The sequence below is a fragment of the Carassius gibelio genome, chromosome B15 (genome assembly GCF_023724105.1).
Source record: "Carassius gibelio isolate Cgi1373 ecotype wild population from Czech Republic chromosome B15, carGib1.2-hapl.c, whole genome shotgun sequence".
Lineage (NCBI taxonomy): Eukaryota > Metazoa > Chordata > Actinopteri > Cypriniformes > Cyprinidae > Carassius > Carassius gibelio.
This window is the reverse complement of record NC_068410.1, coordinates 23,109,993-23,122,414: the sequence shown is the minus strand read 5'-3', so window position 1 is coordinate 23,122,414 and position 12,422 is coordinate 23,109,993.

Sequence of the window (12,422 nt, the reverse complement as noted above, 5' to 3'; positions counted from 1 at the left end):
TCATCGCTGCACAAGTTAGCATTTCCGATGTACATTTTCGATTTTTTTTATAAAAACGCCCCAGATCTCAAGAAATTCTCATACCAAGCTTTACTATCGTAATCGCGGGTTTATTATTCGGATATTTTGTGTGTACAGAGGTGTTTCAGTGTTGTTTTGGCCAGATAACTACCAGGAAGTGTGCAGGAAGCATGTGACACGATGGGGCGGTGTCCAGATATGAAACTCTAAGATTGACGTTTGAAAGACCCAATCAGAGTCTGAGTCACACACCGCACGAGCTGTGACTACTGCACGCACACACAGATCGCTGGGAGAGGCTGTTTATCATCTGATCGCGTAAATCCGTGGAAAATGAATAGAAATGACGATTCTGTCTGAAGAAATATGAAGTAAACATCAGTAAATATATCCATATATCTCCGCAGATATGCATCTTTGGTCTGTAAATCCTTATTGACGCTGTTCAGTGAGTCTATGTGAACACAAATAAACCGCTCTTGACGTGACTGAATAGGAGTGAGTTGTGAATTTCTATTCAAAATGTGGCATAATACGGATTTATTATTTTGCACTCCTGACATAAATCACTAAATATCTGTCACTGCAACAATGTTTTATCAAAATATTGGTCAAATATCGAAGCTTGAGTCTTTAAACTTTCCATTGATGCACAGTTTGTCCAGATGAAGTAAGACAGTGATGTTTAATGTGCTGTGAAAGTGAAACAATAATAAACTGGGGCCGTCAGCGATGTTTGCACGCAAAGGGGTTAAAATCACATTTATATACATATATATGTATATATATATATATATATATATATATATATATATATATATCCCATATATATATATATATATATATATATATATATATATATATCCCATATATATATATATATATATATATATATATATATATATATATATATATATATCCCATATATATATATATATATATATATATATATATATATATATATATATATATATATATATATATATTAATCCCGGATTCTGGAAGATATATTCCTCAAACCATCGGACAAGAGGAGGTGGTGCTGGTCCTTCACGAGTCACTCTAATCTGTTCATAAAGCCTATATATAAAGTCTTAATATATAGTATTTCACAATACTTCATGATATTCTAAATAAATAATTTTTTGGAATCTTAGATCTCTCAGAACCTGACAAATTGTAATTCTGAGACTCCAGGAAAGTGGCAGTTCTGTAAAATGTTGGCGCTGGAGACTAAATGCTTAATAAATAAAAAGACATTACTGGTTCCTTTTTTACTGTTATTTCAAAAAATCACCACGACAAAACCATTCAAGCTATCCAAAATTCATCCGCACCTGTTCTGTAAGATTAATTCTTTAAATAGTGGTAAAAGAGGATGTGGTGCTGATCCTTCAAGAGTCACTCAAAATGTATCTGTCCATAAAGCCTATAAAGAATTATTCTTAATATACAGTGTTTCACAATACTTCAGCTTGTTATTCTAATTAAGTGAGGGTCATTTTATCATTAAAATACATAAAATTCATATTATTTTTCTTTGAAAGATTTCTATAAATGATTTAAATCATACTCGTTTCTAAAATAAGTATTTAAAAGTAATCATATAGCTCCATCTGGTGGCCATTATTGGTACTAAGAATTGCAAGCTTGATTTATATGTTATGATAGTTTTAATTTTATGCTGGCTCTTGAAAATGATAAAGCTATGAAACTTACTGTGCTTCCTTCAAATGATGACTTCTACTTATATAAAAAATTATGAAGAGTAAGAATGAAAAATTTTAAAGATATAGTAAAATAACTATTGTATTTTTTTATGTTACTTTAATAAATCTCTATGGCAACACCATTTAAGCTATCCTAAACTCATTCACAATTTAACATGTCAGTATATTGGCATCATGTTGAAAAAGGAGTATGGAGTAGTATGAGGAGGAGTATGAATTCATTTACAGGCTGATTTTATCATAAATCCACAATAAAATTTCTGAGTTCTGTATCAATCTGTGTGGTTGTTTGTTTATTTTTATCTTTTATTTTTCATAGGAAGATAACTGACCCTTTACTCTCCTTTTTAATAAATGTGCTTATAAACCAAGAACAAGCTATTTATAGCTGTATTTATAAACTGCTTACTACTGACTATTAATATTGGGACAAGGCTTTATAAAGCATGAACTGACTATTTACTTTTTGAGTTTTAAATTATTATTTGCAGCACAAATAAGGTTTTTTAGGATTTTTAAAAATCCCTTAAACTGTCAGAAAAGGATAAGGCCTAAAATTACTATGTTAGTGGCAAAATGTATTTGTTTTTATAACTATAATGCATTAACTATGAAATTATACAAAATGTATAAAAAAAGTACAACAGTTATTGTTTTCCAATGTTTTTTATTTATTGAATGTACAATAACAATATTTTTTGGGGGGGATTTACATTTTAAAAAATTAGCCTACTGCAATCATTCTAAACAGCTTGAATAAAACCTGTTAATATTTATTATAGACCACTGTAACTGTATAATCGAACAAACAAGTTTATTATGAAAATGGAAGTGTGTACACCAAATAAATTGGACGATAAAGAAAATATAATAGTCAATAGCATAATAGAGCATGTTTTAGTTTTTTTTTATGCGTTTAGATGCAGAAATGGACAAATCAAATGTAAAATAAAATTTAATTGATTTAATTAAATATAGATTCATTCTTGTTAGAGCAAAATAATAAATAAATAAATAAATAAATACGTACACACATTAAAAAAGCAGCCAAGATGAATGAGTTTCATTTTTTATAGATTAAAATTGAAGACAGAAGCAGCTGGTATATGCGGTCACTTAATATTAAAATCCAGTAGATCCACTTCAGATTTATTTCTCAACAGTTTTTGTTCACGTGGCTGTTTTCGTTTATATTAGCCAAGCAATTATGTATTTTGAAATAATCTTGTCCGTGATGTGTTCGTTCTTACGACGAAAGGCAGAATCCTGCAGCTCGAGAGAGATAGATGTTATTCTGCCAGTCGCGCTTTCAAATAGTCTTGCGCACATAAACGGGTCACAAACACCTGCATTTAGCTCGTGTTGTGTTATAATGGGTGTCTTGTGTGCATTTATGGCAATAATTTATTTTAAAAAGCTCTTAAACAAGAATAAATTCGTTAGTTTTGAACTTGTGACACTGTGCGCGCTGATCGGAGGCAGTGATTTCAGATAGGCAGCCGCGAATATTTCATTTTCACACAAACAGTTCAAAAACATCTTAATTTAGCTCTTGGTGTGTTCTGATTGGTGAATTGAGTGATATCGCTGCAATACTTTATTTTGAATAGCTATAAAACAAGAATAAACTCGTTTTTTTCTGAGCTCATCATTCCACACGCTCCTGCTCAGAGCGGTGATTCATCTCTCGTGTTTCTCACGTATCACTGACCACACATCAATTATTAATGAGCCCTGACCTGATAATAATCATATATGTTGGTTTAGCTTGTCAGTGTGAATTAAATCCAAGTATTTATTTGTATGTTAACCGATTTAAAAGCGAAACCAAAAGAGAGTCTCCTCCCTTTTTCAGATGCCTTATTTAGTCCGGTAACTGCACATGAAGGGGCGCTATTTCTCTCAGACAATGGAAGTCTAAGCACACACACTCAAACAGATGGACAGTGTGAGATGAGATGTCTGACAGTTTTTTAATTTTATGTTATCCATACAGTGTTGTAAAGTCATGAAACTATGCATATTTACTCAGAATAACTTTTTTTTTCTGTATGAAAAAAGGTTTTGAAGTGTTTGGAATTTAAAAATGCAGGAAAATTAATAATTCCATTTTTACTGTCATTTAAAAAAATCACCACGACAAAACCATCCAAGCTATCCAAAACCCATTCACAATTTAAGTTCCTCAATGTTTTTTCAACATGTAGACCAAGTTTGGTGTGTATAGTGTTACTCTCCTCTGAGCAGTATGCATTAATTCACAGCTAAATGTAAAAAACAATCCACATTCAAATCAAAATAGCCGACTTCCTGTTGGTCGTAGCTGATGACTGTGAATTAGAAAGTTGTCCGTCTTGATAAGAACAATTTTTGTACTGAGTTTGGTGTCTGTAGCTAAAACTAACCCCCCCACTTTTGACAAAAGGTGGCGCTATAGAGTGCCTCTTCCACGCCCTCTTATGAACTTTTGCCAGTGTCTAGCTGTCACTAATACTGATATGTGTTCTGAGTTTGATGAAATTCTAAGCATGTTATATGCCTCAAAATCACCTGAGAAGTATTCCAGTTTGACATGTTGCCACGGCAACAATATTTTTAGATATCAATATCCCCCCAGCAGATTTATATCGGCTGTGTTTTAACATTATTCTGATGAAGTTTGAAGCAAATCGAGTAAAAATAAGATGCTGAATTCAAAGCATTTTGAAAATGACACACTTCCTGCTGCCAGTTGGTGGCGCTATAACTTTGACTCCTAATAGTCACATATATGCGATCGACATCATACAATGAATAATCTGATGAAGTTTGATTAAAATTAGGAAATGTATGTGGATGGTATTAGACACTTCCTGTTTCTCAATTCTCGCCATAAATTCAACGCCTCGCTACGAGCAAACCGTTCGAGATATCAAAAATCCCCTGGCAATTTTTCATCCCCAATGTCTTGAGATCATGTTGACCGAGTTTGGTGGCAATCGAGTCAAAAACCTATGACAAGTATATCGAATTCCAGAGCATGCGCTTTTTACATAACTCTAAATAGCTGACTTCCTGTTGGGCGGAGCCTATGACATGCAATACGCAAGTTGTTCGGCACGATGAGATCTATATGTGTACTGAGTTTCATATTAATACGTGCAAGTATGTGTGAGCAATACAACAACATTTTTGACTGTGTTCCAGGGGGCGCCGTAGAGCCCCTGTGCCACGCCCGGGTCCCAGCCTCTGCAGGCTCCTAAAGGTCACAGATTCCAAAGTGTGTGCAAATTTTCAAGAGTTTTTGAGTATGTTAAGGACTCCAAAAGCCCCCACAACTTTGATGACAAATATGAATAATAAACCCTAAATAGCCAACTTCCTGTTGGGCGGAGCCTATGATATGCAATACGAAAGTTGTTTGTATTGATGAGTTCTATACGTGTACCGAGTTTCGTACATCTACGTACAAGTATGTATGATATATGGCCCTCCATATTCCAGGGGGGCGCTGTAGAGCCCCTGTGCCACGCCCGTGTATCAGTCTCTGCCCAGCCCTAATGGCCGCAGGTTCCAATGTGTGTGCCAATTTTCAAGACTTTTTAAGCATGTTAAGGGCCCCAAAAGCCCCCGTAACGTTAGAAAATAATAATAATAATAATAATAATAATAATAAAAAATAATCCTAAGGAAAACAATAGGGCTCTCGCCCTCCAGGCTTGAGCCCTAATTACAATTTTTCATTTCTTTTTGGAGTGTTACAAGCTCTTTGTGCATGAAGAATATATGTAAAGTTGCAAAGACTAAAGTCTCAAATCCAAAGAGATATTCTTTATAAAAGTTAAAGGTCCCCTTCTTCATGATCCCTTGTTTTAAACTTTAGTTAGTGTGTAATGTAGTTGTAAGAGTATAAATAATATCTGTAAAATTCTAAAGCTCAAAGTTCAATGCCAAGCGAGAATTTTTTTTTAACAGAATTCGCCTACAGAAAACTACCCGTTTGGACTACATCCCTCTAGTTCCTGCAGTAATGACATCAATAAAACAGTTTTTTGGCTAACCTCCGCCCACATGAATTCACAAAAAGGGGTGCGTGGCCTTGTTGCACTCTGACGGAGAAGGAAGAGTTGCGTTTGTGTTTGCCATGTCATTAAAATGCTGTTATTTTCATCTCGATGTCCAATCATCTTTGTTTGGGCTTCCCAGGGACTCTGTACTTGGAGATAAATGGTTACAATTTATGTTTAACTCGGTTCCCGAAAATTATAATCCACATGTAAAACTATGTGCAGCACATTTTGCAGAGGACAGCTTGCTGAGGACAACTTCCTCAATCTGAATCAGTTTAATGCCGGATTCGCACAAAGATTATTCTTGAAAGATGGAGCAGTTCCCTCTTTGAAGGCTTTGTTTATGGACCACAACCACTAAGTGTATTTTATTATTTAAGTTGGTGCGTTTAACAGTTTCTGTAACTTATTACACAAAGGGCAATGCTGTTTAGCTTTGTTAACTAGATGTTAGGGCTGTGCAAAAAAACTAATGCGATTTTCATGCGCATCTCGTCAGTAAAAACACTCCTGTGATTATAAGCACATCTCCAGCACATGCTCCACCCACTTGCTTATCAAAACTAGCCCAATCGCGTTTCCAGGAGGGCAGCATGCTCTAAGCTGGTGTCGAATCACAATACAGGAACCGCTGGCACAATCAGAACTCGTTACGTTTTTCTGAAGGAGGGACTTTATAGAACAAGGAAGTCATCAGCCTGTTTTTATGACAGTGAAAACAGCGGTATACAGATAGGTGAATTGTGTGAAAAATACTGTTTTTTTTTACATGCAAAACATGAACACATGTTATATTGCACACTGTAAACACAATCAACACAATCCCCACATCTAAAAACTGGACATTTAAGACTCTTCTATGCCCCTTATGCTTGTGTACTGCAAACACATACAAGCTTCATCACTGTGTCTGTCTCGAGACTCTGTTTCTCTTTCAGCTTGAACTGATGGTAAAACTAAGGACATTATTAGCCGTCTTTACATTTATTTTGAAAGATGAAGCTCTCAATTATGGAAAGGGGTGTTACATTTCCAACTAGTGCTTGCGGTATTCAGCCAATTACAATGCACTGGGTCAGTTGGCCAATCAGAGCAGACTGCGCTTGCCAGAAGGAGGCCGTTTGAGAGAGGCGGGGCATAGAGGACCTACAGTAATGTACAGTATTTGAAAAATAATGTTTTTTGGACATTAATGTGTCAACATATTCTGTTACACCAAATAATTATCTTTTAAAAGCATCATATGACCCCTTTAAATATTGTCTGGATAATTATTTTGAAACATTATCAGTAACATATAAATCTATACCCACATAGCAACATTGTGTCGGCCCAGATCGGCCCACATCTGGCACCCGTGGAAAGATGATCCTGGCCCACATGCAGCGTGGAATGATAGCACTTGGGCGGACTGCTCCTGTTTGCCAGATTTGAGCCTCAAGCAGGCCATAGCAATGCCACATGTCAGCTAAGAGTAAAGAAATTAACCAGAACTAAATCTGTGTATATATTAAATATGAAGTAATATCAGCCTTAAAAAGCCTGTTAACAAGCAGAATCACTGAAGGAAAGAAAAGAACAGAAAAAGAGAAAATCACAAGCACAAGAACGACAACTGACTTCAGCCACAACCTTAGATGAAATCAATTGAAGATAAAGAAGACATTAAATCTCTGGAGATATCACCAGAGGAGGATTAAAAAATTATTATTGAGAATTAACAGAGGTTTAACATCACCATAACAGTGATTAGTGTTTCCATTAGTTGCGCTCTTAACACTTATTCATCAAAGAAATCTAAGAAGAATTGAGGACAGGTGATGGAGGTTATCTGTTGATGAATTTATAATCTCATGAAACTCATGCTAATTTGTTTTAATCTAACAATGGTTTCATTGATATCTTGACATCACAAACCATGTGTTTCTGCAACATGAGGTCCAGCAGTATTACAACAATCAGAAGATTTTATCAAGCATGAAAAAGTCAATCTAAGAAGACACACAAAGACATCAACAGTCAGCACATGAATCTCAACAATGGTGACAATCAAATGTACTTTGCTGCATTGCATGCTGGGTACTAGCATAGTACAAAACTCCCATTATCTAAATATTTTTGATTGTCACCATTATTGAGTTTCATGTGCTGATTGTTTAAATCTGTGTGTCAACATAAGTAAAATTTTTTGAGCTCCTGTTTGTTAAAATATTTAAACTGATTGTTATAATACTGCTGGATCTCATGCAGCAGAAACACAGATTTTGTAATATGAATGTATCATTGGAACAACATAATTGTTAGATTAAAAAAAAAACATCAATAAACCAGTGTACTTCATGATGATTATAAAACCATCAACAGCCGTCATTTGAAATCATGTCACTCTAGAGTTCTTTGAAGCTGAAAATGTGTTTAATAAACACACTGAATTTATAATAAGAGTTAAGAGCCCAACTAATGAAAACACTAATCACTGTTATGGTGAAACACAATAGAGTTAAACCTCTGTTAATTCTCAATAAAACTTTTGTAGATGTCTAATAGAAATAAGGTCAATTTGGTTCGTAATAAGAGAAGCTGGTAAAGCTGTTTGTGGAGTTGTTTAATCCTCCTCTGCTGAGATCTTGAGAGATTTAATGTCTTCTTTTATCTTCAGTTGATTCAGTTGAAGGTTGTGGCTGAAGCCAGTTTTTGTGTTTCTGCTCTTCTATTTTTCTGTTCTCTTCTTTCCTTCAGTGATTCTCCTCGTTAACAGGCTATTAATTAGTACTCAATTCGTACAGCTGAGTCTTTACTCATTTTCAAGAAACATGTAAAGACTCAAATGTTTCACCTGCACCTAACCAACTAATACCAGCACTTTTCCTTTCCTTATCTTTTTGTTAAAAAAAAAAATAAATAAAAAAATAAAACCTGGCTATGTGTTCTATACTAGACTAACTGAGACTTGTCATGGCACTTGTATACTGTTGTTGTTCTCTTGTTGACCAGAATGCTTCTACACAGCAAAAAAATCTGAGTGAAATTAACTCTGCTGGGAGTACATGTGAGACCACACTCAAAAGTGTGAAAGTGTTAAAATAGGAGTGTTAAATTAACACTGAAGCTGAGTTAAAGTTAATTAGATAATTAAGTGATTCATTGAGTGATGATTGACCATTATTGACGAGACCTGATGTTAACATACAGAATCAACAAAGACGAAAATCACTATTTTAATGGTGTCACCATTATAGTGGTCAGTGTTTGCTTTAGTTGGGCTCTTGACCCCTAAAATGTTAAAGTCAAGTTATAACTATGTTATAAAACTGATGGACAAGCAAAGACTATTGTTATTCCCGAATTACTGAGTTAAAGTTACATTGTTGATTATTGCAGCCCTGTGATTTTTCAACAATGTGTTTCCAGCATTTTAAATACAATCTGAGGAATTATTTAAAAGTTGTTTGCTCAAAAATCTTTCAAAAGAGTCTTTTAAGTTAGACATGCAAACATCAAGAATCAACCTGTGAATCTCAACAATGGGGAAAATCCAAAAAGCATGTTGCAGTGCATTCTGGGTGCCACCTATCAAAATTCATCCATGACTCCCATGATGCATTGCGGCATACATAAATTATTAGCTGAATTGTTTCAGTAATTTCCTTTATTGTTACTATTCTATTTTTGTTTTATGTTACTTTTAGTAGTTTGTTTGCTAATGTTTAGAGTTGTTCTGTTTTTCTGAATATGCTGTTTGTCACCGTTTTTGAGATTCCTACACTAATCTTTGATGTATGTGTGTGCCTAAAACAAGCTTTTTTTTTTTTTCATTATCAGAACAACTTTCAAGAATTCCTTTTAAGTAGCTTGTACTGTAAAAAGGCTTTAGTTGAGTTTTGTGATAAAATGCCCATGTTTTGATTTTTTTTTTCTTGTCTGTTTGTTACAATTCAGTTGTAACAGCCAAACCAAATCTCATTTTAAAATTGTAAGCCTGTTAGATTATGTGTTATTTACGTCTACACCTAAATAGCCTTAAACTTACCCTTTACAATAATGAAATACTAATTCATGTTGTACAGCATAGGGTTTGCAAGACTGTTTTCTACTAGTTTATTTTTTATTTAAAAAATTAGTTAATTGCTTGAGCGTCTCAACTACTCATAATTCATACTATTGTGAATTACTTTTATTGTAAATAAAAAAAATGTTGTTTTAATAAACACTTATTAATTTATAGCCTTATGCAGCAATTACATATGTAAATTTTCATGTAACAACCAGTATTTGTATCTGTAACAATCAACATTTTTCCTATCTGTATTCGGATACAACATAGTACAGTTACTTGATAAGACCGTTATGAGTTTTTATCTTTTTTTTTTTTTTTTTTAGTTATCACTGAACATGTCGTGTTAAACTAAAATAATTATACATTATACAAGTAATATTTATCATGCACGCAGAGAGATTTCATGACAAACATTTAGTGATCATTTGAACACGACTGAATCCATTCAATGCACACATTTTCATTACACAGAACTCTTTAAGCGAGTCTTAATGTTTAGTGAACTTCACTAAACAAATGTGTGTGTGCCGTGCTAACCAGTAAAAGATAAAGATGCAAAAATGTAGGACAAGTCAAAAATGTATCCGTCCCTAAACCTATTATTAGTCTACTCTTGAGAGAGAACTGGTTTGGTTTTTGAGAGACTGAGACATACAACGCAGCTGTTTTTAATTGGTGAGCATGCTGTGCTTATTCATTCGTTTCATATCATATCGTAGAAGTTTTAAATCATTGCCTTTTAAATATATACAGATAATATAACGTGTATGATGTATTATTATGGGTGAAACTACTCTTGCAAAGCTCTGATTTCTGAGAGATGCACGGAGAGGCAACAGCAATGCTATGTTTGATTTGCACTCTTTTCATTCATAAAGTGAATATTTTGATAATATTCATTCACGTCACACTCTATTGCGTGACTTTAGAGGTCTGTGTATAATATTGCGCTGATCCCCTGAAATAACTGTTATCTAGCAAACACCAGACTGTGCCAGTTTAGCCGAGTATTCAGGCAGAATTATTACTTCTCCGTTATTCATTTTTGAAGTAATTATCCATGCCATTCCGAATAAGGCTTCAGACACAACCCTAAATTTACATTTTATATTTTCTTTTTACATGCAACATAGATAAGGTCATAGAATGTAAAACCTCCACACAATATTGTAATCCTAAAATTCACATCGTACTTGCAAACTCTCTGTATGCATTATGGTTAATGCATGCTCGAGTAGTCGGTTGTTTCCAACAGCGTTTGGAAACAACCAACTATAATGGTGACACACAAATTGTGATTTTCTCATTTGGTGAGTCTGCTTGTTAACATCAGGTGTCTTCAATAATGGTCAATCATGACCAGATTAATTTCTTAATTATCTCATTAACTTCAACTCTGCTTCAGTGTTTAACTTTTAACACTGCTTCAGTGTTTATATGAGTCCACAGACTCCACACTCAGCGTGTTAAATTAACACTGGAGATTTTGCTGTGTAGTCTATGCAAGCCCTAGTAAAGTATGACAAAAAAAAAATTCATATCCCGAGCTTTGGCTGTGTGTGTGTGTGTGTGTGTGCAGCACCAAGGCATTACTAATTTAAAATATCTGACCACAGACATAATATCAGCTAACAGCAGCATTATCAAGTAAATAAAATATAAATAAAGTACATAAAAATAATTTGACCCTACAGCTCCAAACTTGGGCCTGGAGGGCCAGTGTGCTTTAAAGTTTGGATCCAACCCTAATTAAACACACTTGAACCAGCTAATCAAGCTCTTATTAAACACCCTACAAACTTCCAGATAGGTGTGTTAAGGCCAGTTGGAGCTAAACTCTGCAGGCATTGGCCCTCCAAGATCTAGTTTGGAGACCCCTGTCCTACAGAGTTGTTACTTTGCACATGGTTTATGATCATTACAAATAAAAATGTCAAATAATTTTCTTAAAATAGGAATATAATGTTTCTCACATCACATACATTATCAGTAGTTAAATATGTGGTCTTGAAGAGGATCCTTTTCAATCATTTGGACTCGGTCTTGACTTGGACTCGACTTGGACTCAACAAAGCTGGACTTGACTACAGCTCTACAAAAAACACTTTAATTGTCTTATAATATGTATTTATTTTTTACCTTATTTGCTCAACAACTGCCAAACAATTTATACAACAATAAATTTTTCCAAACCCCTCTAAAATCACAGTAGTAGAGATAAGGGCTCGCTTTAGTTGGGCCAAATTTTTAAAAGCAAAATTTGTTATATCAAAAACTGCTAGAAACTATCTGATCAGATGAGGCATATTACTTGCTGATGGTTCTATTGATTTAGTCATCATGTTAAGGTGTGTGTGTGTGTGTGTGTGTGTGTGTGTGTGTGTGTGTGTGTGTGTGTGTGTGTGTGTGTCTGTTATCATGTTCAGCCCTGTTTGTGTTTGGTTGTCCACTGTTGTCTGTTATCCTTGTGTTTGGACTGTTTCTCTGTGTGGACTTTTACCTTGTGGTTTATTAAAGACTACAACCTTTGTTCATCTTTGTGTTTATAATGCATACTTCACAACA